This window comes from Brachycentrus maculatus, unplaced genomic scaffold, assembly GCF_059751285.1.
Source record: "Brachycentrus maculatus isolate JH-2025_06_01 unplaced genomic scaffold, ASM5975128v1 h1tg000065l, whole genome shotgun sequence".
NCBI classification, from domain to species: Eukaryota; Metazoa; Arthropoda; class Insecta; order Trichoptera; family Brachycentridae; genus Brachycentrus; species Brachycentrus maculatus.
The window spans coordinates 1,173,678-1,201,519 of record NW_028280819.1 but is presented as its reverse complement, the minus strand read 5'-3'; the positions used below and the strand labels follow the sequence as shown (position 1 = coordinate 1,201,519).

The 27,842-nt window shown below is 30.9% G+C and overlaps 1 protein-coding gene and 1 long non-coding RNA gene across 2 annotated transcripts in view; one reads left to right on the top strand and one right to left on the bottom strand.

The window, feature by feature from the left end:
• LOC148311406 (uncharacterized) overlaps window positions 1-27,842 on the top strand; it is a 166,133-nt gene that overhangs the window by 49,541 nt on the left and 88,750 nt on the right. Inside the window, exon 2 of the long non-coding RNA XR_015837268.1 lies at window positions 12,439-12,513. This is a non-coding gene — a long non-coding RNA (uncharacterized LOC148311406). The remainder of the gene's footprint in view (window positions 1-12,438; window positions 12,514-27,842) is intronic.
• Pxd (Peroxidase) overlaps window positions 1-27,842 on the bottom strand; it is a 112,195-nt gene that overhangs the window by 82,642 nt on the left and 1,711 nt on the right. The window lies entirely within an intron of this gene.

The following is a 27,842-nucleotide window of genomic DNA, read 5'->3' as shown; positions in this document are numbered from 1 at the left end:
CGTCTGTCAGTTGCGGGAGTAATTACAATACAACCTATTAAGCCATCTCCGACGAAGCCATATTTGCATAGCAAAAATAAAAACATGTTCAACATAGTACCTACTTAAGAATAGAGTTGTGAAACGGACACAATATTGTTGTTCAGATTGGCAACACTGTGCATACATAACGGTGATGCGGTTGCTGTCTTCGATAATTTGCTATTTTTCAAACCCATCAGTCGAGACGCCTTTTCAAACAGATATGCTAATTAGAAACAAGGCATTCTCTATACTCTACTCTAGAAAGTAATTTGTGTCATTATTTGTGGCTAGCCCAAATGTCAATAACCAGAAATTATTTTTAAAATAGACAATAACTTTCCCTTAATTTTTTAAAAAATAACATCATAACGTAAACTAATAACGAATCTTCATAGTGCTTCACAGCAGGGGTAGGCAGAGAGAATAGAACGCCACACTTATCTGTCTTTTGCAAACATTATTCGCTTCTTCCATATTCATGCTTCTCCTCATACATACTCGCCGATTATTCCGACTCCTGGCCTAATCATTCCCAAGTATTTTAAATGCTGGATCATGTCATGTTTTATCTCGGTCTTCCTCTGCTTCTATTACCAACTACATTGGCCTCATAAATTTGTTTTACTGTTCTTTCTTCACTCATCACGCGGGAGTCTAAAACGCGAAAAAACATATACATAAGTAATTTGTTTTCATATTATTTTTTGACATCTCATCAAAGATGAAGAAGAATATGGAAGTCTGGGCATTTACGGGGCTGACTAAATGCCCAGACTTCCATTTTCTTCTTCATCTTTAATGAAATGTCATAAAATAATAAGAAAAATAACTCCTGTAATTGGAGAAAATCCTGATTTGTGAACAAGTATTTGGACACACTCAAAATGTTATAAATTTATTTTCAATTGTAGTATTTTTCGTTTCATTGATACTACACATTCATGCATCTCTTCATGCGTACATCGAGTATTTCAAATACTTGATCGTGTAAAATTTTCTTAGGCCTTCTTCTGTTCCTATTTTTAAGTTCATTTATCTCATGAATTAGTTAAACTGTTCTTTCCTCGCTTATCCGTTCCACATGCCCAAATCTTCTCAACACACCTTTCTTAATTTTATCAACAATGTTCATTCATCCTCGCATTATTACTTATATCACCATTGGAATATCTACCATACATGTTTTTTTTAAACATTGAGAGATCGCATTTTGACAACATTTATGTCTTGTTTCATCCTTCTTTTGCCAACTCCATGGTTTATTTATCGATAATGCTCATCTCATCCTTGCATTCTTACTTATATCACCATTGGTACATCTACCATACATGGTTTTTTTCACACCGAGAGATCGAATTTCGACTGCATTCAGTCTACTTTTTTATCCTTCTTTATCCAACTGCATGTTTTATTTTATGGAAAATGCTCATCTTAGCCATGCATTATTCCATATATCACCATTAGAACATCTATCATACATGGTTTTGCTGCACTGAGAGATCACATTTCGACTGCATTTAGTCTACTTTCATCCTTCTTTTGCCAACTCCATGATTTATTTTTATCGATAATGCTCATCTTAGCCATGCATTCTTCCTAATATCACCATTAGAATATCAATCATACATGGTTTTTCGACACAGAGATCGCATTTTTCGACTGCAGTTAGTATATTTTCATCCTTCTTTTACCAACTCTTAATGTTTTATTTTATCGATTATATATTGGAACATCTGTCATACATGGTTTTATCGCACTGAGAGATCGCATTTCAACTGCATTTAGTCTAACTCCATGCTTTATTTTGTCGATAATAATGCTTCTTATCACGGTAAATGGCGAATGCGATATTTTAAATCAATTTAAATAAATGGTATTATCTGTATTACTGTAATTATAACTACTGCATAATACATTGTATAATAAATAATAGTTTACAGAATAAATACAATAATAAAATTAAATTCACAGAAAGTATTCGATCATAAAATATAATCGATAACAAACTCAATACTTTTCAAATGTGAATAACCGAATAATGGCCGTAATCAATGAGATAGAAAACTTTCTTGATTTATGGTCGATGTATTTTGCAATGACGTATATTTATAACAAAAAAGTAATGTATTTTGTTTCTTCTTCTTTACGTATCGTGTCGGATATCACTTGTGAGAACGTTTCCTTATTTTATGCAGTTTTCGAAACAGCTTCTCGACGCTCTGTGCTCCTGTCTCTTGTATATTATGGAGCCAGGAGAACCGCCATCTTCCTATACCTTTTCGACCCTTGATCTTACATATAATTAAAAAAATTAATTTTGCTGCCAATCTTCGTGTCGTGCCAAAATTAAATGTATTAAATAAACAGTAAAGTACGGCTGTCCAAATTTAAAACACAGTAAGGGACATTTTTTGTAGTAGTTTTTTTTGCATTTTTGGACTAAGTAGAGTCTACTTAGTCCATAAATGCAAAAAAAACCTACCGAAAAAAAATGTCCCTTACTGTGTTTTAAATTTGGACGGCCGAGTACTTGACAAAGAGATGTAATCTGATACCTTATCGACCCTTGATCGTACATATAATTATAAATTTTAATTCTACTGCCAATCTTCAAATCTATATTGAATATAAATACATAGGCAATTTGACAATTTTCTTCAATTTATACAAATATATGGTTTATTTGTCAAAGCGCAGAAGTATCATAGATACCCGATAAGATTTATAATTAAATTTAAGACCAAAGAGTTATACAAACTAAACATATTTACTATTATGTTTCTGTTTAGTACATTTTTGGGTCGTTCCAACTTGTGGAACCGTAATTCTAAATGTTCTATCTAAAAAATTAACACTTATCACAATATTGTAAAACAAACAATCGTCAACAAATAAAATGAAAAAGTTATACATATTTTCTAACTTCTCACAGTTGCTTCACATTGACCCGAGGCAATGTTTGGAAAATATATGTCTTTATGTACACGAATCTCGGAGAGAACAAAGATTTTATACAAACCGTAGCAATATTAGAACATACATTTAGGAAACTTTATCATGTATTGGTCGAATTCTGCTATATCTCAATATAATAAAATGCAAGTAGACACAAGCGTGCTGGCATTTTACTGTATTGTGTGGCCGGATCTATAAAAGTACTAAAATAAGTAGGATTTGTCTCCCGAGCGAGGCTATAAGGCAGATTCCACAATATGGATATTATGTATATTTATTGTAGTAAAACTTTTTATCAATCTAAATAAAAAAATGTGACTTCTATGTAAACTGCAAGGTCGCATCGCAAAAATATATTTTTATTGTTCCTTCATCGTTTACTCTCTCAAACATTGGTATATTGATATTATTTACAGAATAGTGAAGGTGACTGAATAGAGGTCTATCAGAAAACTGAACATTAATTAAGTCGCTACTCTAATCAATTTAAGGCCTTTTTTCATTGTTCCATCAGGACGCAATTTTAAAGATAAAGGTACATCAATTATGCCAAATTGTTACATTCTATATTACAGAGAAGAAGAAAATTCTTAAAATTGAATCCCTTTGGCACGAGCAAATGATATTATTTCCTTAATTTAGTGATATTTGTAAATACTTCATGAACTATTAAACTGGATTTCTCCATTTTATTGCAAAAAGATCAGAATTTTTGTACTAGGATAGTATTGCCTAAATACTTTCATGAGAAGACTAGCTATTAAATATATTATTCAATTTTCAGAATCACAATATTATTACCAAGTATAAAAATACTTATAAAAACTTAACCAACATCAAATAAATAGACTTTTTATTAGGTGAAAGACTAATAATTACATTATTAATATCACGGATAAATAATTAGTAATGAGCTAATAAATTGATAAAACATACTTTAAAAAATAAATAATCTCTGGTATACGAATTGATAAAAAGAAACCATTATATTTTACGGAATAGGAAGAGGAACAATGTCCTAATTGTTGTAAAATGCACTCTAAAGTAACTAAGGCAATTGGGTGAAATGCTTATTATGAATGAACTTATTGGCATTCATTACATTTAAGCGGGGAAAGGAAATTATAGACACACAACATTATCTAACAGAAAATAGAACAAAGGGAGGCCCTGTTACTTAAAAATCAAATTAACATAACATAACATATTGAGTTTTTCTATATAGAAATTTTCGGCAAATTAAATGTATTAAATAAACAGTAAAGTACTGTACAAAGAAATGTAATCGCCTTGTCGTTTATCCATGAAAACAAAACAATACATTTGTAACATATAAAGTAATTTGTTTAAATGTTTTAACATCTATTTCGTATATGTTATTTGTTCATTATTAAGACAATGGGAGACATGATAAATGTAGGAACTGTAAAATCAGATTCGAGTGACAATGGTAGATGACATACCAAAGAAAATGTAAAAAAAATGACTATCAGAGATCTTGCAAGGTAAGATGGACGGGCCGCTTTGTTACATGTTGCAATAAACTTTTGTTTTGATATTTGTTTACGAGTCATCCAAAATTTCTATTCTATACTTTTCTTACTATCTAATTTTTGCTTATAACAATTGGACTTCGTTATACAGAAACCATCCAATCGATAAATTGGCCAGCTGAGTTTGAATGTTATCAGAACAAAAAATAAATAAAAAAAACACCATTATGTTAAGGCCCAGTATTCGTAAAATCGCTACTTAATTTTCTCCAAATCCAGGTAACATTTTACATAATTGATTTTTTATTATAAAGTCGTTCAAAACACATGGGTTTCTTCTGCAATATTTTCATGTCGCTCACTCCTTTCAAGAACGTCATAAATAAATAAAAAACTTGATTTTTCAGGATAACGTTTTTAATGATTAAAAATATAATACAGTGTATTAAAAATAAATATCAAGCCACTTATTGAACTTTTTACTGTGCAACAGATCTTTTTAGGTAAAACCTGAAGGTTTTTTCTCCATTTGAAAAATATTTAGTACATTTTAAAAAAATAAGTAAGCAATACCTTTTCTTCAAAATGCAAAAACAACACTTTCTGCTCTGTAGCGGGTAAATATTAAGTTAAAAATATGCTTCTTTTGCTGGGATTAAGTACATTTTCTGGGTATTCCGAAAACACTAAAAATTGACAATTTTTGATTTATGACGTTCTTGAAAGGAGTGAGTGATGTATGTAAATAATTTTAACGTGAAAAATTCTGAAAGCTGTCAACCCACGAGGATATTTCTAACATATTTTTTCCATGTATTAGTTCTCCGAAATTTTACGTTGGTTGAAGTTCTCCGAAAAATATTGTGTTTTTGTTTTGGGTCGAATGTCTCCAGTCAATCAAAATTTTACTTTTCGAAAATTGATTTTACTAAGTAAATACCATTTTTAATTTGAGTTTTTAATTTAGGTTTCATTAGATTTAAGTTTTGTAGTGACATTACTTGGTGGAACTGCATTTTATAGAATAAAATAACAACTATGTCATTTTTTCCACATGAATTTTATTTAACCAGCAACCGGGTTTCGTCATAACCGACATCATCAGACCAGTTTGATGATGTCGGTTACGACGAAACCCGGTTGCTGGTCAAATAAAATTAATGTGGAAAACATTACAAAGTCGTTATTTTATTCCATTTAGGTTTTACTTGATACATGCCACTATACGATGTTTGAAAATGATGCGGAATGTATCGAAACACGTGACACAATAGATTTTAAGAAAAAGTGCTATTTACTGAGTGAATCGTAAATTAAAATTTTACTATCTATGAAGCAGCATTCATCAAAAAGTCCAATTTTACAAATTGTGTATTGTATGGTTTCTGCATAACATGGTCCATTTAAAAACTACTCAAATTAAAAGTTGCGGGTTTAATTTATATTTATAATTGGCTGTACCCGATCGTGCGTTGCTGTGTATTTGTGATGTTTATTTGAATTAAATTAAAACATTTACACGTTTTTTTCTTCTATTTGTATTAATGTAACAAAAATACCGATTAAACATAAATTACATTAACGTTAAGTGATATAATAATGATAATACTATTAGAACTCGACATTTGATTGAATTTTTTTTATTAACACATTTTTTATTCGTATTATAAAAAAAAATATTTGGTAATATTGCGGTATCTGTCTGCGATTCATACATAATAACTGGGAACCACAAATGATAATGCGTAACGCAGTCATTCTCAAACTGTAAAATATACATGCTTGAATAGATGCTATTTGGTTTTCACGTCATTACTAAAGTGACCATACGTCCCGTTTTGAACGAAACCGTCCCGTATTTAGATAGCCTGAACAACATCACTTTTTCATATTTATAGTATTTAGTCCTACCATTTTCTTTATCAACATTCTGTTTCTTTTTATTAATACATAAAAACTATGAAAAAATACGTGTTTTCTTGAATATACATACTATTACGTAAAAAATTGGTAGATGTCCCGTTTTGAGGACAAAAATAAATGGTCAAGTTTATAATTAGTAGCTACAAGGAGAAAAAAACGAACATTAAAAAATTAACGCACATTCTTGTCTTAGTAAAAACGTTATTTTTAGTATAAATATTTTTTTATTTTAAATACAATAATACTCATATTATTTTTTGACATTTCATTAAAAATTAAGAAGAATATAAAAGTCTGGGCATTTACGGGTCTGATGACCGTCATAGGCTGGTTTATGTGATCACTTTACCCATTCACATTCACCAATTCTACCCATTATTGACAACCACATTACTCAAATTCTTGAAAATTCTATATATTTATACATATATATATATATATATATATATATATATATATATATATATATATATATATATATATATATATATATATATATATATATATATATATATATATATATATATATATATATATATATATATATATATATATATATATATATATATATATATATATATATATATATATATATATATATATATATATATATATATATATATATATATATATATATATATATATATATATATATATATATATATATATATATATATATATATATATATATATATGAGCCAATTTTGAAACATTGTTCTTGAATCACTAGAACTTTACTAGAGACATCTTTTGGTGGGATGAAAATACAATTTTTACTGAGCAGAAACTCTTTTATTATTATGTGAGGTCCGAATCAAAATCACATACCTACATGAGAAACGCCAGAAAATATCAATTTCATTTTTGTTATTTCAGCTTATAATTTGACCAGTTGATTAACAACATTTACAACTTTACATTATATTTACAATATTTTGAGTGTGTCCAAATACTTGTTCACAAATCTGAATTATCTCCAATTATAGGAGTAATTTTTCATATTATTTTTTGACATCTCATCAAAGATGAAGAAGAATATGGATTCCATATTCTTCAAAACTACAGTACTATGGTCATTTTGTGAAGAAAAATTTATGGAAGAAAAATGCGAAGTATAAGCGAAAGGATAGGCAAAATCAGCATAGGAACATGACTTATATACTAATGAAGGATTTAATTTCTAAATCATTTCCATAGTACCCTTTTCCGCTATTAAATCACAGAGAAGCACCCTTGGGGTATTATTTTACGAAAATGGCGCTTTATAAAGTATCCCAATTTTTTTTTCTTTTAGCGTGGAGATGAATATTAATAATAAAAGATGAAGAAACACTGGTGTAACGTTGAAGAGATGTTAACAGTTAGAAGAAAGAATGAAAGTGAAAGTTGAGGTCATTTCTTGAGAACGCATAACCTACTATTTTATACCGCCGGGTAGATGTGCTTATAGCAGTAATGGCTAACCTGCGAAACACGTGTTTTTCTTATTAAAAAAACAAAAAAAATCCAAAAAAAAAAACATTAATAAATTCGAAAAATATAAATCATTTTAAAATTAAAATAAATTATTTTTAATTTAAGTTGAATGGGTAAATATTATATTAAAATGCAACATTTTGAAACAATAGAAATTCACAAAAATAAAAATAATAATAAACCCATAATGCTTCTTCATATTCTTCAAACCCTTATCCGCACCCTCATAGAGCATAGAGCTCTGCATCATATAAAAACAGTGTTATCTTTATGAAGGAATGGTGATCAGCCTTCCGTTTCAGGTACCAGTCGAGGATTATATTTAATAAATGTGATATTTTGAAAAAATCACATATATTTATGTAAACCCCCCCTAGGAATGGAACCTGGGACCTCTAGTACGGTAGCCAAGCGTGCTGACCATTACACTACGGAGGCTGATACTTAAAGTGACCATACGTCCAGTTTTGAACGGGACCATCCCGTTTTTAGATAGCCTGTCCCGTTGTCCCCAAGTAAAGTTTCGGGACGTCGAAATGTCCCGTTTTCAAAAAAAAGTAGCAATTTTTAAAAACTGGCAAAAAATCGACGGTAGTTTGTAGTATAACCGTTTCATATAACTTTGCTGAACAAATCCAAGCTTGATTTCGGTGCATATGGCTACAGCAGGTGGCTGGTGAGTCTTGTGCAAAGATTAACTAATTTTTACAAAGACCGCCGACTATTTATACAAATAATAAAATAACAATTTTTTGGATAGCCCTGATCTCCTTAATTAGCCTTAGCGTGCGTCGAAGAGGTACTAGGCAAAAATCTGTATTCGCAGTATTTGTACATAATGCAAACTATGCCATGTTCTATTCGATTCCGCGGCTTCACATGTTAGCCAATGCTTTTGATAGTATAGATTTATTTTATATATTGTTATCCACCCTGAAGTTTGTACTTTCTCAGCATTTCTTCTCCATGTTATAATGGATAAATGTAAACGTTGTGTTTCACTCTCTCTCGCTGCTCGCTGACAGTGTGTGAAGGAGACGTGTATTTACCAGTGCTTACTTTTTGTTATTTTATTATTATTTTATATTTAAGACTTTTTGTTTCTCTATTAGTGTATTTTTATATTAGATACTGTATATATGTATTATGTTAAAGGCCTTTCAATAAATAAATAAAAATTATTTTTTATTTCTCTTACATATTTTCTTTATCAACATTCCTTTTCTTTTCATTAATACATAAAAACTATGAAAAAAATACGTATTTTCTTGAATAAACATACTATTACGTAAAAATAGGTAGATGTCCCGTTTTGAGGACAAAAATAAATGATCAGTTTACGGATGCTGTATGCATGATATATTACCCATGTGAATAAAAGAGTTGCCCATCTCTGGTACACAGACTGTCCCGCAATGATGATAATTGATCAGCCGATTTCAAGATTACGTTCCTGAGATAAACGCACAACTTGCAATAAAAACCCGCGGTCCACTTTGTAGCTGGAGGCTAGCGATCGGCAACCGGCATTAAAAACTAATCTATTATATAATGCAGTCAGCTGACGTGCGTCTATTAATATGTACACGTACTTTGATTATAATGTAATTATAGTAAGAAATAATTAATTTCCCATTGAATTTTTGATCAATGTGAAAATGCTTGAGAAAAACGCATTGATCTACATAAATAAAATGTATATGTATGTGTTCATTTGCTCAAAATCTTAATCTCTCAAAAAATATCCATCGATTGCTTCAAAATTTTAACACAATGTTGGATTTGAATACGCGCGCGTTTTTTTTTCATTATAAGTATATGTTTTTTTATAAAAAAAATATTACCTCTGGTAGGGAATAAATTTATATATTTTTTAATTAAATGCAATGGCAGCGACATCTATTGAACATAGGAGAACCTCACGAATGCCATTCGTTTGAAAATGCCATAACTCGGCGAACAATTGTCACAATTTAAATTTGTATGTGTTTTTTAATAAAATACAACTTAGTAGACTCAAAAAATCTTTGATTTGAAAATTAATACATAAATACCTACTTTTACATCTTATTTTTAAAATAATCATGTTTTTTAATCATATAATATTTTTATATGATTAAAAAAACATATGAATTACATATAAAACGTACATATATTAAAAAACATATTTATAAATAATCATTTTTATTATCTGACAGTGTCATAAATTTAAATATCTCGTTGATATTGGCTCGATAATTATCTTACTGTAAATAGCATATATTATAATAATTAACGGGATTCGAATGAAAAAAGACACCAAAAAAACTAGTGCAGATAGTAGCAACCTTGAATATGGATTTGACTAACATAGGAAGTATAACTACCGGTGAAATGCAGGGGACCATTTGCATATATGCATATCGCTTACTCCTTTCAAGAACGTCATAAATCAAAAATCGACAATTTTCAGTTGTGCATGTTTTCGGAATGCCCAGAAAATGTACTATATTCCAGCAAAAGAGGCATATTTTTTTACTTAATATCTACCGGCTACAGGGCAGAAAGTGTTGTTTTTGCATTTTCAAAAAAAGGTATTGTTAATTTTTTTTTATGTATTAAATGTTTTTCAAATGGAGAAAAAATATTCAGGTTTTACCTAAAAAGATCTGTTGCACAGTAAAAAAAATCAATAAATGGCTTGATAGTTATTTTCAATACGTTTTATTATATTTTTTAACTTAAAAAACAATCTCCTGAAAAATATATATTTTTAAATATGATGTTGATGAAAGGAGTGAGCGATATGTATATGTTTATATATAATTGTTTTGGTATTGTTTAATTATTTTTTTTAAATATACTAAATATTTTTCAAATGGAGAAAAAACCTTCAGGTTTTACCTAAAAAGATCTGTTGCACAGTAAAAAGTTCAATAAGTGGCTGGATATTCTTAATACATTGTATTATAATATATTTTTGAACTTTAAAAACGTTCTACCGAAAAATCAAGTTTTTTTTTTATTTATGACGTTCTTGAAAGGAGTGAGCGATATATGCATTATGCACGCTGCATAATTTATTGCAGTAAATAGGCATATATTGCTATTAGAGTTCGCTTACTGGGTATTAGATTGCATAAACGTTTCTAGTTCAAGGATCGATTTAAGACCCAAAATTCGATAAAACGCTACTTAATTTTCTTTATAAAAGCAGACTGAATGCAGTCGATATGCGATCCGTCAGACGAATGTGCGGCAAAACGATGTTTGATAGATGTTGGAATGATGAAAAAAGGAAAGAATGCAAGGCTGAGATAAGCATTATCGATAAAATTATGACTTTTAATGACGATTTTTTAAAGAAAAAATAGGTTTTATTAATTTATAATAATGAAATAATGCCTTAAAAACATTAATGCAAAAAAATTAAGAAAGGTGTGTTGAGATGGTTTGGACATGTGAAACGTATGAGTGAGGAAAGAACGGTTTAACAAATCTATGAGGCGAATGTAGTTGGAAAAAGAAGCAGAGGAAGACCGAGGAAAACTTGGCACAGTCAGGTATGTCAAATACTTGAAAGCGGCTGGGTCAGGAGTCGTAATGATCGCCGGGTATGTATGAGGAGATGCATGAATGTAGAAGAGGCGAAGAATGTTTGCAGAGACAGAGTGGTGTAGCGTTCTATTCTCTCTGCCTACCCCTGCGGAGAAGCGGCGTGATGGTAAGTTAGTTAATTTTCTTTAAACCCAGGTAATATTTGAGGTAATTTAATTAATTGATTCGGCAGTCACTTTGTGGTAAAATCTATCCATTTTTTATTGAAAAGAAAAGAGTTTTTGAAAGACAATGAGTTATAATAATGTTTTAAATTAAAATATATATTCCAAATAAACTAAAATTCTAAAATAAATTGAGCGAGGACACGTGTGGCTTTTAGCGCAACCGGTGGCGTACTGTTTTCTATATTTGAGAGTACTTCCTTAAGTCTTGCCCATTTTGTGTATTTTACTTTTTAAATTAATTTAAAGAAAATTCAATATCAAAACTTTTAGATATTTTTAATTTCAAAGAGATGTATCGATGTTTATCATAAAATTAAAAATCGTACATACTTGAAAAGTATGAATTCCAAATGTTCTAAGTGCCATCAAGACAATAGTTTTTTTTAATAATAAAAATCCTTTTTTTCTAAATGTAAAATCATATTTTGACATAAGAGCAAGTCAAATTAAAAATTATAATAATCGGATTTAAACACTTTTTTAAGCTTTTTAAATGTTGAACAAAAAAGATATACGATTTTAAATTATCTATTCAATTGTCTTAAAAGAACATTAAATTTCTAAAGAATGTATTGTCAACACAATACAGCAAATAAAAGGGACTTTAAAAAAGTCTCTCCACCTTCTTTGAAACTAAAAGGCAACCCAATGGTGCATAGGGCACTGCATCGCATCGATAGTGTTTTCTTGATTGTTAATTACATGAAAGCAAACGATCAGTCTTACGATTCAGATAATAGTCAAAGGTGATATTAAATAAACATTGCAGTGAAATTTACATATGTTTATTTTGTCTCCCCTAGGAATCGAATCTGGAACCTCCAGCACAGTATTCGAACGTGCTAACTGCTACACTGCGGAGGCGGACAACAATAAAAGTAAGTGGCCAAATTAATTTGTATATTTATATATGTATAGTGATTAGTAAAATGGGATCATAATTATTTTTTATTGTTAATTAATTTATTAATCATACAACAATACATCAATAAAGTGCAGACGTACCGTTTTGATTACCAAAGCAAACTTGTGTAAAAAGTGGTATTTTCTTGCCAATTGTCAAAAAAACATAGTCGAATACCTTCATATCGACTCTTCTTACCGGATACTTGTTAAACTGTGACACGGAACTGTGCAATAATAACATAAAAACATCATTTCGAAAAATATATAAACAAGCCATTTCTAGTGTTCCTCGCTGATATCAAACGAAACTTCCGTGTGATTGGTTAACGATCGATCGTACCTACCAATACGCCGCTTCTATCAAATTGGACTTTGACCGGCAATTAGCGCTGAATATATCCAGGGGTACTCAACCTGAACTTATTATAACTTTATTATAAACTAAATTAAATTGTATTTTTACGAAAAATAAAATGTCGAGTACCAATAATACAGCTATGCAATATATCGAAGAAGCGAGAAACATTATAACTAACTTAAACATTTTTATTAATGATCAAAGTAACAAATTCACTAAAGATCACATCGCAAAATTATCTCCCAAATTTTCAAACCTGTTGGGGACAATAAGCCAAATGGCAGTGAAAATGGGGAGCTTAGAGGGAGAAATTATATCTTACAAAACAATAATCCAAAGCGGTCCCCCCCCGACTCAGCAATGTAATAATAATCCAAACGACGTTCTCGAAGCTATTTCGGAGATGGAAGAGAGAAAGGAGCGCTCCAAAAACATTATCATTTATAACGTACCTGAGAGCCCCTCACCAACCCAAACACGGAAAAGCGAAGATGACACAAAAATTACTACCGAATTAATCAAACAAATCGAACCAGTAACCAACGGCGACATAATAAAAGTATATCGACTTGGTACGCAACGAGATGGTACTAACAGGCCTATAAAAGTCGAACTTCGTGACTCCTTGATAGTTAAACGGCTGCTACGATCTAAATCTAAAACACCTGATAATCTCAAAATCAAGTCAGACCTGACGCCCAAGCAACGAGCCTACTTGACGGACCTCAGAAATGAAATGGAGTCAAGAATGAAAAATGGTGAGACGAATCTAACTATCAAATATATTAACTCCTTACCATCGATTATATCAACAGTGTCAAAAAACATATAAAACATTCAAAACTTTCTTTCGCATCCTTAAATATATTTTATCAAAACACAAGAGGTTTAAAGACGAAAACTATAAGTTTCTATCAAGAGGTCTTGTCCAACAACTATGATGTCATCTGTTTGACTGAAACATGGTTGAACTCGACAATATTCAGTGAAGAATTATTTGATACGCGATACGCTGTCTACAGAAGAGATCGTGAATCCTCAAGTTCTACTCACAAACAAGGAGGCGGAGTTCTAATAGCTGTCTCCAAACAACTGGTGTCTTGGAGAAATACAGTGTTCGAGAGTAGTGGTGAAGATTTATGGGTAACAATCAAACCAAACGCCAACTCTAGTTTTTGTATACATCTCTGCGTAGTATATATTCCACCAAATTTGCATTATGCTAGCTACAATGATTGCATTAAAAAACTTCAGTACAACTATATTCAGTGTAAAGACTCTAAATCTCAATATGTAATATTAGGTGACTTTAATGTACCTGAAATTAAATGGATGTCAGATGCATCTTTTAACAACAAAATTCTCTTTCCTACGAATCATGTTAGTCCAAAAGCATTGAATTTAATTGACTTTACCTGTATTTGTAATCTGTATCAATTTAATAATATCTGTAATCATAATGACCGCATATTAGACCTCGTTTTCTCTGACAAAAATAACATTGAAATTAATTCTACAATTGGTTTGACTCCAATTGATCAACATCATCCCCCATTTGAGATTTCCCTAAAAATTGAAACTGTTCAGCTACTAAATGAAAATTGTAACCCTCTGAAATACAACTTTAGTAAATGTAATTATGAACTATGTCGTCAAGACCTTTTGTCAGTAGACTGGTCCATGAAATTTAAAGAATCGGGTACAAATGACATGGTCTTAACATTTTATAATATACTTTGGGATATTATAAATAATCACGTTCCAATGAAAAATAATAAAATGAACAGTCACTATCCAAAATGGTTTAGCAAACCACTTATTAGAATTTTGAAAGAAAAGAATAAATACAGAATGAGAGCAAAAAATAATGGTAACCCCCTAGATTATGAAATATTTTCAACATTAAGGAAAAGATCTAAAGCATTACAAAAGGAATGCTTTAAAAATTATATAAATTCCATTGAAGAAGGATTGGTGGGAAATGTTAAAGTTTTTTGGTCATATTCTAAATCTCTTCGTGCCACAAATTGCGTTCCCAAACTTATGAACTTTGATGATATACATGCAAATAATGGAGGAGACATAGTAGAAGTATTCTCAAAATATTTTGCATCTGTTTTTAATCAATCAAATCCTAGTCAGTTATCTAATACATTTGTTGATCACCTCAATACATTGAGCCAGTTCAATCTTTCTAACATAAATATAAGTGTAGAGACTATAAGGTTGTGTCTTAAAAAACTAGATAATAACAAAGGTCCAGGACCTGATCAGCTCCCAAGTGTTTTTATAAAAAATTGCAGTGACGAATTGTGTGTGCCATTACATATTATCTTCACCAAATCTCTAAATGAATGTATCTTCCCCGATTTGTGGAAGATGGCTAATATAATTCCCATCCATAAATCAGGAGACAAATCTTGCATTAGAAATTACCGACCTATCAGCATATTATCGTGCTTTGCAAAAGTATTTGAACAACTAATTTACGCTGTAATTATGTCATACTGTAGGCCACTAATAAGCTCTAAACAACATGGATTTGTTCCAAAGCGTTCAATAGCATCAAACCTACTTGAATTTTGTGATTATATTTGTTCTGCATTGAATGAAGGGTATCAGGTGGACGCAGTGTACACTGACTTTCAAAAAGCATTTGATAAAGTTAATCATTACATATTATTAAAAAAGCTAGAAGCAATTGGCATTCATGGCAACCTCCTGCGCTGGATAACATCCTATTTAAAAAATAGAACTCAGGTGGTTTGTCTGAATGGATATGAATCATCTCCAATACTCGTCACATCAGGTGTGCCGCAGGGATCTAACCTTGGTCCACTATTGTTTTTAATTTTTATCAATGATCTTGGATCTCAGTTAAAATGTAATTTTCTCTTGTATGCCGATGATTTGAAAATATTTCAAAAAATAAAAACTACAACGGACATTCAACTCCTCCAAAATGATCTAAATATATTGAACAACTGGTGTATGTTGAATGATATGAAGTTAAATGTTCAAAAATGTTTCAAAATTACGTTTACAAGAAATAGAATCCAAAAAAACTTTATATATTCCATTAATAATGTCGACCTTAACTCTGTTAACACAATTCTAGATCTTGGAATTACTCTAGACTCGCGCTTCACATTCTCCACGCATTTCAATAAAGTCAAAGAAAAATCATTAAAAATGCTGGGCTTCATATTTAGAATTGCTAAACCTTTTAAAAATCCAGCATCACTAATCTCTTTATATTATTCATTGGTTCGTAGTAACTTAGAATTTGGATGTGTTGTCTGGTCACCTCATTATTTGACTTATATAAATATGATTGAGTCTGTGCAGCAAAAATTTCTTCGTATGCTCACATTTAAATGTCACCTAGGCCGAACTCTGTTATGTTATGAGGAGCGCCTAGAATATTTCAATATTGACAAATTGGAAATCAGGAGACAAATTGCAGACTTAATGTATCTTTATAATATAATCCATGGTAACATTGATTCAGCATTTTGTGTCGAGAAGATAGCAATGAATGTTCCCTCTCGGCGATTAAGGAGGCACAACACATTTTCTCTCCCAGTATATAACAATAATATGGCACACTTTAACTCCATTTCTAGGATGCTAAGATTGTATAATAATTTAGAAAATACTGATAATGTGACCATCGACATATTTAATGATGGCACGGAGAAATACAAGAGGACTATTACCGGATTGGTGAAATCAATTTCAAATTGATTTCACCAATTTGGTGGAGTCTTGAATTTTATACCTTATGTAGCGTAGTTTAATTTCACTTTTTATTTTTACTTCTAATTTTTATTTTTATTTTTCTTACTTCATTACTTTTAATTGTTACTACCCTTTTTTTTACCACCAAATTACTATTGTTTATATATGTGTTTAACCTGCACCTTTATTGTTTCTGTAAGCTTGTTGTGTTCCCATGTAATTGATGAAAAACATCAAAACTATCTGTATTGCACTGTATTTCGTTTATTGTAATATGTTTTTCATTGTTTGTGAACCGTAAATAAATAAAATAAAAATAAAATAATTTAATTTCTTCCGTTAATACGTATAATAAAACATTCTCCGCGATTCGTATGGAAATTTAAACGTATTTGTGACTGTTATATTTTCATTTCATTAATAATACATAGTAAAATGTAATAGAAATACTGTGCAATTAGAGTTTCCGGTATGAAAATCCGTTTTCTGATCTTCAATATATTATATGTGCATAAATATATATATATATATATATATATATATATATATATATATATATATATATATATATATATATATATATATATATATATATATATATATATATATATATATATATATATATATATATATGATCAAATCAAATGAATTAAAAAGTATTTTTATTTAGTAACGTATATTATTTTGAATATTTCGTTTTCCAAAATCTTATCGTTCATTTCTTTACCGGTGCGGTTTCAATAATTTTCTGTAAAATTTTTCTACTGGCACTTAGAATATTTGGAATTTCTATCCATTCACTGCCAATGCAGCATCCCAGATTTATGTTTTATTCTCTAATATTATTAATAATTAAGATTTACGGAATGGATAACGAAATGTGTACGAGTATGTTATATTGTATTTAACTTTTAAAAGGTTAAAAATAATGTATGTTGGTATTTGAAAATGGTGTAATGCATTTACTAATATATTAAATTCACAAGCTTAATATATCGTATATAATTATGGTATAATTTGTCCAACAATAATTATTGATTGTGTTAAGTGTACATTTAAAAAAAATTGTTTTCATTATGTCATAGCGACATTGAAATTTCGAAAGTTTAATATTAAAAAAAACAGCTGCTCGAGTTTTTTGTATGATTTAATAAAAAAAACGATACTGTTTTTGTCAAGTGGTATATTTATCTAGCTTGATTTAAGTATAGCGAAAAAAATACATGTGGGTAATGAATGAGCATTATTTTGTTTTTTTATAAGCTATTGACTAAATCTGCTTATTAATTCTGGTAAATATCATACATAAACATATATTAAATTTAAGGTAGGATAATCTATACCCCGCAACTGAATTTTCATTCAACTCAGGTAAAATTTGGCGTAATTGTTTTTTTTTGTTGCTTAAAACGCCGTTTTGGTATTAAAAAAAAAAGTTTTTATTCAAACTAACTAGAATTCAAAATAATAATATTCAAAATAATTTTTTGTAAAAGGAAACATTGATAATAATGGTGACGTATTTGAAACAGTGTATTATTAATTATTGTTTTATTTGATAATATACTGTTTATAATATACTGTTTTAAAATACGTCACCATTATTATCAATGTTTCATTTTACAAAAAATTGTTGTTCCTTAACCCCCCTCCCTATATTTATTAACCTATTTATACACCTAAATATATTTTAATTCGTTAGTTTTAATTTGTACCAGAAGATGAAAACAATTGTCGTTTTCGAAACTAGTCGTAAATAAAAATAAAACTCAATTGAGTGGATTATTCAAGTGTTTAATTTTTATTAAAATAATCATGTCATTCCACAAAGTTAATGCCGAATCAATAAATAATAGAATTGGTGAATGTTACACGTTTGTAACATTTGATCACGTTATCACTTAAACCAGCCTATGACGGTCGTCAGCCACGTAAATGCCCAGACTTTCATATTCTTTTTCATCTTTGATGAGATGTCAAAAAAATAAATAATAATATGTTGGTAACGACGAAACCCGTTCACTGATCAAATAAAACAAAAGTGAACAAAACTATCTAGTGTTGCTCTTTTGTATAAAATGCAGTTCCACCAAGAAATTTCAGTACAAAACTTAAGTTTAAAATATAGTCAGACTGACAAGAGCACTGACGTCACAAGAAGGCTTTGAGCAATCCAAATTTAGATATCACAGAACTTCTTCGTTCAATTTTAGCACAATAATGGTTCGTTAATCGACCCGTTTAATTTCATCAATCTATTTCAAAATGCGATATTTTAATACTCTTCTCTCATCTCTTCTACTAAGAGCTATTGTTCAGTCAAAGATTCGTAACAACAAACCTTACGAATTATCACATTTCATTATATTCGGGTATAATCACCTCAAAGTACAGGCCCTTCTGTGAATGGCGTGGGTAATTATTATCCAAGAGAGGTTGTACTTTCAATCAGCGTAATTCTCATAGAAAGAAATAGTACCTACATTATCGGGTATAATATTGTTACGTCAACAAAATGGTATTTCTTAACTTAGCTACAGAAAGGGTATTTAGAAAGGACAAATAATGTATGACCTTTGACTGATGACTTTTAATGACGATTTTTTTTCGAATATATATTTTTTTATTTTGTTTTATTTTTTTTTATTGAAAATTGTAAAATGTTTATATTTTTAATTTTTTTCTTTTTTGTGTGTATATTACGTTAAAATCGTTAAAAATAATAAAAAATGTATTAAAAAAGAACTCCACCGACAAGACACACAAGGTGGCTTGGCTTGGTGGGTCTCTGCAAAAAAAATCTAAATACTTATGTATAAATTGTGATTTAAAAAAAATGTGTACAAATAAAAATAAAAATAAAATAAAAAAAAAATTGTTATTGAAATAATGCCTTAAGTACATAAAGGCAAAAAAAATAAGAAAGGTGTGTTGAGACGATTTGGACATGTGGAACGTATGAGTGAGGAAAAAACGGTCAAATAAATTTATGAGGCAAATGTAGTTTGAAAAAGAAGCAGAGGAAGACTGAGGAAAACTTGGCGCAATCAGGTATGTCAAATACTTGAAAGCGGCCGGGTCAGGAGTCGTAATAATCGTCGGGTAAGTATGAGGAGATACATGAATGTTGCAGAGGCGGAGAATGTTTGCTAAGACAGAGTGGTGTGGCGTTCAATTCTCTCTGCCTACCCCTGCGGGGAATCGGCGTGATGTTTAGTTAGTTAGTTAATAAGTTAATAATGCATTATTGCAAGGCATTAAGGAGGGCAATCGATAGTATATTATTTTTAACACGTTGACTGCCAACTACGAGACAACTCGTAGATTGCGTTCTATGCTAGGACGTCGACTACATATGCGAGTTATCTCGTACTGTGTTTACAGGTAACATTTAACGTAATAGAATTTTTGATTAAAACACCGTTTTCTTTTTGAAAAAAATTAGTTTTTATTAATTTTATTTCGGTAAAAACCACATAATTATTTCTTCGAAATAAATATGTGGTTTTGAGAATAAAAGAGTTATTGAAAGGTAAGGACTTAAAAATATTAATTTTTTTTTTCAATATATTTTACATATTGTTTAAAAAAATCAAATTGCGATCAAACTCTTTTTAAAAAATGTGCGCGTAAAATACGTGCGGCTTCTTGCGCAGCCGGTCGCACACTGAACTGTATTCACTGCGGTGAAAATCTTATATCTTATACTTATTTCGACCCCCTGGAAATTGAACAGGGAACCTCCAATACAGCAGTCAAATACACCAAACACTGCATATAAAGGCAGATTTGAAAAAAAAAAATCATTTCTCATATTTTCGCATTACCAATACTAATAAAAAACGGCCATTTAATTTTATTTACTTATATTATGTATGTATATTATATATACATTCCAGTGAAAAAAATAATGACGTTTGCGACGCGGTATATATTAATGTCATGTCGGTGTGAATTAAAACATATAAAATTGCTCCATTCACACTAGCTCTCGATACATTTCACTTTTCACAAACGCAAGCACTTTAAGTCCACATGATCGAATAGAAAAATATGGTATTTCTAAGATTGCACACCACAAAATTAGTTTCTCCGGTATAATAATATCCTCTGATAGTACGCAAAGTAGACTTGCTTCGTAAATCACGTACGTTTGACCAATTTTTTGATTATCGAAAATGTCGAATGGACGAAATCAATCAATTATAATATAATGTTCATATTAAATTATAATAGCAAAAAAGCAAAATGATTTCTGCAGTCAGTGGTCTATAACATTTGGACATTTTAATGCAACGAGATACAATTTTTATTTTTTCATTAATTGATTTGGCAGTAACTTTGTGGTAATATCCATCAATTTTTAATTAAAGTTTTACTTACAACATTTTGAGTGTGTCCAAATACTTGTTCACAAAATCTGGATTATCTCCAATTACAGGAGTTATTTTCATATTATTTTTTGACATCTCATCAAAGATGAAGAAGAATATGGAAGTCTGGGCATTTACGGGGCTGACGACCGTCATAGGCTGGTTTAAGTGATCACTTTACACACGTGTAAAATTCACCAATTCCACCCATTATTGACAACCACACTACTCAAATTCTTGGAAGTTCTATATATATGAACCAATTTAGAAACCTTGTTCTTGAATCACTAGAACTTCACTAGAGACATCTATTGGTGAGATAAATGCCCAGACTTCCATATTCTTCTTCATCTTTGATGAGATGTAAAAAAAATAATAATAATAATAATAATAAAAAAATAATAAAATAAAGTTTTACTTGGTAAATTCCCATCTTTATCTTTAAATCTATTGTGACACGTGTTTCGATGCATTCTGCGCCATTTTTAAACTCCGTATGTGAAGCTAAGTTTAAATATCAATAATTATATTGAAACACACAAGTCTATATTTTGTTATTAACTCCCTAAATATTTTTCTTTTTTATCCGCACTGGCTTCAATGATTTAATTTTAATGATTTAACGTTTTGTGCCAGTATTTGGCAAAAGAAGGATGAAAGAAGACTAAATGCAATCGAAATGCGATCTCTCAGAAGAATGTGCGACAAAACGATGTATGATAGATGTTCGAATAGGGAAATAAGAAAGGAATGCAAAGCTGAGATAAGCATTTTCGATAAAATTAAGAAAGGTGTGTTGAGATGGTCTGGACATGTAGAACGAATGAGTGAGGAAAGAATGGTTAAACAAATTTATGAGGCGAATGTAATTGGAAAAAGGAGCAGAAGAAAACCGAGAAAAACGTGTCACGATCAGGTATGCCAAATACTTGAAAGTGGTTGGGTTATGAGTCGTAATAATCGGCGGGTATGTATGAGGAGATGCATGAACGTGGATGAGGCGAAGAATGTTTGCAATGACGGAGTGTTGTGCCGTTCTATTCTCTTTGCCTACCCCTGCGGGGAAGTGGCGCGATAGTTAGTTAGTTAGTTGGTTGGTTATTTTTTTGCCCGCGATATGATAAATATTTTCCAAAATTACTACACGCATTCTATAAAGACTTCTCATTTACGCTACGGTTTTCCCTCGTACATTATTTTCACTTCCCTAGATCTTTGCGAAACTAATCGGTTATTAATTCGTAACAATACTTTCACCGGTCCATGTAACAATATCAAACTTGTTATTTTTTGAAATCGATAATTCCCAGCTTAATGGTCTCGTTTTTAATTCGCTGCAACATATTAGCCCAAGTACGAGCCATCGAGAGTAATAGCATTTAATTACGCTTGATACCTACCACATTTCACTATTGTGTCATAACCGCTACACAAGTTCTTGCGTTTTTCGCAGAAAAAAAATTGTAACAATGCTCGCGTGGAGAGAGATACGATGACCCATAAAATGAAATTACGTCACGAATTATCGCCGTGCATTTATGAACTCCGGGTACTTAGTTTTATTTGTTTTATTGTATACTTTTTGATTTTAAGTGATTAATATCGACATCTCATTAAAGAAGAAGAAGAATATGGAAGTCTGGGCATTTGCGGGGCTGACGACCGTCATAGGCTGGTTTAAGTGATCACTTTACACACGTGTAACACTCACCAATTCTACCCATTATTGACAACCACACTACTCAAATTCTTGGAAGTTCTATATATATATGAACCAATTTTGAAACATTATTCTTGAATCACTAGAACTTCATTCTAGTGATTCATCCCATATTCTTCTTCATCTTTAATGAGATTTTAAAAAAAATAATATGAAAATAACTCCTGTAATTGGAGATAATACAGATTTTGTGAACAATTATTTGGACAGACTCAAAACAGACTCGTAGTGTAATGGTCAGCATGCTCGGCTACCATACTGCAGGTCCCGGATTCGTTTCCCAGAGGCGGTCAAATAATATAAGTGATTTTTCACTCTAACATTTATTCAATATTACCCTGGACTGGTAGCTGAAGCTGAGGGCTGATTACCTTTCCGTCAACACTGCGTTTATATGACGCAGTGCCCTATGCACCATTGGGTGCGGAAAAAGGTATGAATATCGTTTCGATAATCGATAGTTGGACGAGAATCGAGAGCGAAATTTCAAGGACGCGTCACGTGTATTAAGCACATTTCGTTACGCCAGAGCAGGGCCGGATTTAGACTTGATAAGGCCTAAACAATGCCTTTATAAGTATTTAAGTATACATACAGGGTGTCCCATAATCCGACGTATTCCTTTCCCTCTTCGACGATTACAAACCGTAAACTGATTTACATAATTAAATCAATTTATAAAATTTGTGCATTGAGAAATATTGAAACTACATACTTCTTTTTTAATTTTATTTTTGGACATCTTTTCTCCCGTACATTATTTTATCATTTTTGCAATCGGATTTTATCTTTGCAGTAAGAGTGAAGTACAAAAGGAAACGATGTTTTATTTTTTATTTTTTATCTCTTATCGGCATCGAATTGATCTTAAAATAATGAACTGCCCAATTACGATTGTATTACATCTACATTTTAATGCATTTCAATTTAAAATTTTAAGTAAACGCCATATCAGATGTCATTGAATGGAAAATATATGAATGAAACAGGAAATCTCGAGTTTAAAAACACATGTAACTATAATAACTATATATGTAAACATTTTGCAAAAATAATTTGACCATAGACTACTTACATCAACAATCATTACACTTTTTAAAAGTATTTTAATATACCGTTTTAGCGTGCGTACTATACAGGTTTTTTACTTCTAATTGAACGTTTTACAAAACAAATTGGACACCTTATAAATCAAATCGAACGTTCAATTGATGTGAATTTAAAAATATATATTATATAAATATGAAATATAATAAAACGTCCAATTTGTTTTGTAAAACGTCCAATTTAAACCTTTTAATTATTTTGTCCGCCTCCGTAGTGTAATGGTCAGCACGCTCGGCTACCGTTCTGGAGGTCCTGGGTTCGATTCCCAGGGGGGTAAAATAAATATAAGTGATTTTCTCACTGTAATATTTATTTAATATTACCCTGGACTGGTACCTGAAGCGGAGGGCTGATTACCTTTCCTTCATGTGTAAACGATCATGATAACACTGCGTTTATAAGACACAGTGCCCTATGCACCATTGGGGTGCGGATAAGGGTTTTATTATTATGTGTATATATATATGAAATATAATAAAACGTCCAATTTAAACCATTTAATTATTAGATTAAGAAAAGTGTGTTTGGATGAATGAATGAGGAAAGAAAGTATTCGCCCCATAAATAACGTTATGAGGCGAATGTAATTGGGAATAGGAGCAGAGTAAGACCGAAAAAGACTTGGTGGGACCAATTACTTTAATTAACCTCAAAATGTTCAGTTCAAGACAGAATAATCGGAGGTTAGCTGTGAGGATGCAATAGGGTTACACACGTATATAAAGCCAGCCAAATGCCAGGTCGTAAGCTCCGGAATGCTCAGACCATTTTCTTTCATATAAAAATTAAAGATCTTTCATATAAAGTTGAGACATTTGTTATATTAATTTATCATTCGTAGAGTGAATAATCCAGTGTCTGATTTAGTAAATAATAATAAAAAAATGTTTACTACTTCATTCTTTAAAATCGTAACAAAATAATTCTCAGAATGAAATCATGAAGGATGAAAGTAGACTGAATGCAGTCGAAATGCGATCTCTCAGAAGAATGTGCGACAAAACGATGTATGATAGATGTACGAATAGTGAAATAAGGAAGGAATGCAAAGCTGAGATAAGCACTATCGATAAAATTAAGAAAGGTGTGTTGAGATGGTTTGGACATGTGGAACGAATGAGTGACGAAAGAACGGTAAAACAAATTTATGAGGCGAATGTTAGTGGGAAAAAAAGCAGAGGAAGACCGAGAAAAACATGGCACGATCAGGTATGCCAAATATTTGAAAGTGGTCAGGTTAGGAGTCGTAACAATCGGCGGGTATGTATGAGGAGATGTATGAACGTGGAAGAGGCGAAGAATGTTTGCAAGGACAGTGTGGTGTGGCGCTCTATTCTCTCTGCCTACCCCTGCGGGGAAGCGGCGTGATGGTTAGTTAGTTAGTTTACAAAATCATGAATTATAACAATATTTTATTTATTTACTAGCGGACCCGACAAACTTCGTCCTGTCAAAAAGATTTGTAATGTGGCAGTTTTTTGTTCCTACGAATTTTATAGTCGGGGCAAAAAATTCTCCTGAACAGAACCGTCACCCTGGTGATAGGGCGTTGTGAATAAAAAATAATTAAATAAAACATATTATATAATTTATTTATTGGTTTCATACAAAAGTACTTTTAAAATATGATTAAGCGATCTAATTTATGTAACACTGAATATTTTATAACGGCCGAATTTACACAATCTACCAAAATTAAAAATTATGTATATTTTATTAATTGTGTTGGTATATTGAGCAAAGCGGAAAAAATAACAATAATTTCACCTTAACAATTTGATATTCTTAATTGTTCCACAAACTCATAAACCCTATCGTATTTCCACCAATTAACAACTTTTAATTAGGTAAAAATATCAATATCAATTAGGTAAAAAAATGGACTTGTTTCATTAAAATTATTGCGAATGAGATGATGAAATAAATGCGTAAGGAATAGAAAACTACTACTACTACCATCACGCCGTTTTGGCTGTCCAATTTTAAAACACAGTAAGGGACATTTTTTGTAGTACGTTTTTTTTTTTCCTTTTTGGACTAAGTAGAATCTACTTAGTCCAAAAATGCAAAATAAACATACTACAAAAAAATTGTCCCTTACTGTGTTTTGAGTTTGGACAGCCGTAGTGCTACACTCTTCTGATGGATTCCACGCAGAAAGGATGGAACGCTACACTCTTCTGTCCTGACATACACTCCTCGCCTCCTTCACATCCATACATCTAGTCAAACATGCCTTCCGATTACGCAGACTTTTGACACCACCAGATTTTAGGTTCTGATTAATCTGGTCTTTTTCGGTCGTCCTCGTTCTGTTTTCCTTCTCACATTCGCCACATATATTTTCTTAGTCATTCTCTCGTTATCCATTCGCTCCACATGTCCATACCACCGTAAAGAACTCTTCTTCATCTTTTCAATTATTCCTTGTTCAACCTTACATTATGTTCTTATATCTTCGTTTTTGATTCTGTTATACAATAGAAAAAGTAGAAAATAATGATATGCGATACTTATATCATATTTATATATTTAATCAAAGGGACAATCCAATCTTGATATGTAAACATGTGGAATATTGTGGATGAGTGTCATCGTTGAACAACAAACTAGACAAAAATATCGAAATCCTTTAGTACACAACCATGATACACGATTTACACACAACGAAGGTTTGATAGTCCTAAGAATTAACAATAAATATGGGAGTCGAACACTGCAATATATCGTTCCGAACTTTTTAAATTTGTTGCCGACGGATGTTAGAGGTCAAAATAAAATATGGAACAAAGGCAAAATAAAGGAATGGGTGAATGAACAAGAGTTAATTTTATGAAAACTGTAAAATAGTTTATATTCTTAATTTTTCTCTCTTTTTGTGTCTATATTAGGTTAAAATCGTTAAAAACAATAAAAAATGTATTAAAAAAGATCTCCACCGAAAAGACACACAAGGTGGCTTGGTGGGTCTCTGCAAAGAAAAAAAATGTTCTAAATATGTAAAAATTGTGATTGAAATAAATGTACACAAATAAATAAATACAAAAAATAAGTATATTTTATTCCAGTGTCATATATACAGTGTAACCTCTCATAACGAGCATAAATCGTTCCAGAATCTTACTCCTTAAGCGAAACATTTTTGTTTTGACTGGCACGGTTCCCAAGTGAATACCGTGAGAAGGGGATCTAGCCCTTTCTCTGTAATCGTTATGCGAAATGTCTCTCGTTAAGGGGGCAACTTTTTCACGATTTTTTTACTCGCTATGCGAAGTACTCACTATATGGGAGGTGCTCGCTACGCGTGATAATTGAAATACGTATTGTACGCAGATCTAGGAATGTAATTCATAGCTGTTAATGTATTTTAATAACCAGATTATCGCTTCTAGTTCTAGATAATGCAATGCTTTAACGATAATTTTAATATATATTAAGAAATAATAGATAAATTGACGACGTTAAGAGAGTAAACTCAATTTAAACAGTGATATAATAGCGTTTTAAAATTTTTAGCAAATCATCGTATTTTGAAATCGAGAAAACAAGAAGTATTACAATTTTTTGAATTGTGTGTGGGTGTGTGTATGTGTGTGAAGCTTTCTCAAACTGACCATAGATGATTCCTCAATACTCAGCCCATAACATAAAGATGAATGAAATTTATGATAGATACATGAGCGCTAAAATTTTGAGTAGTGTGGTTGTCAATCATGGGTAGAATTGGTGAATGTTACACGTGTGTAAAGTGATCACGCTATGACGGCCGTGAGCCCTGTAAATACCCGGACTTCCATATTTTTCTTCATCTAAGTCGAGATGTCAAAAAATAATGTACAATACATTTTGCCTACTTTAAATTACGTTTAAGTAATTGTCAAAAATTGCCACAAAAAAAGTGACGTATAATATTAACAAACATACATTAAGCTCCCTTGAGGTAGTATTTTACGAAAATTACGCTATATAAATTATACAAATGTATTATTGTCATTTATTATA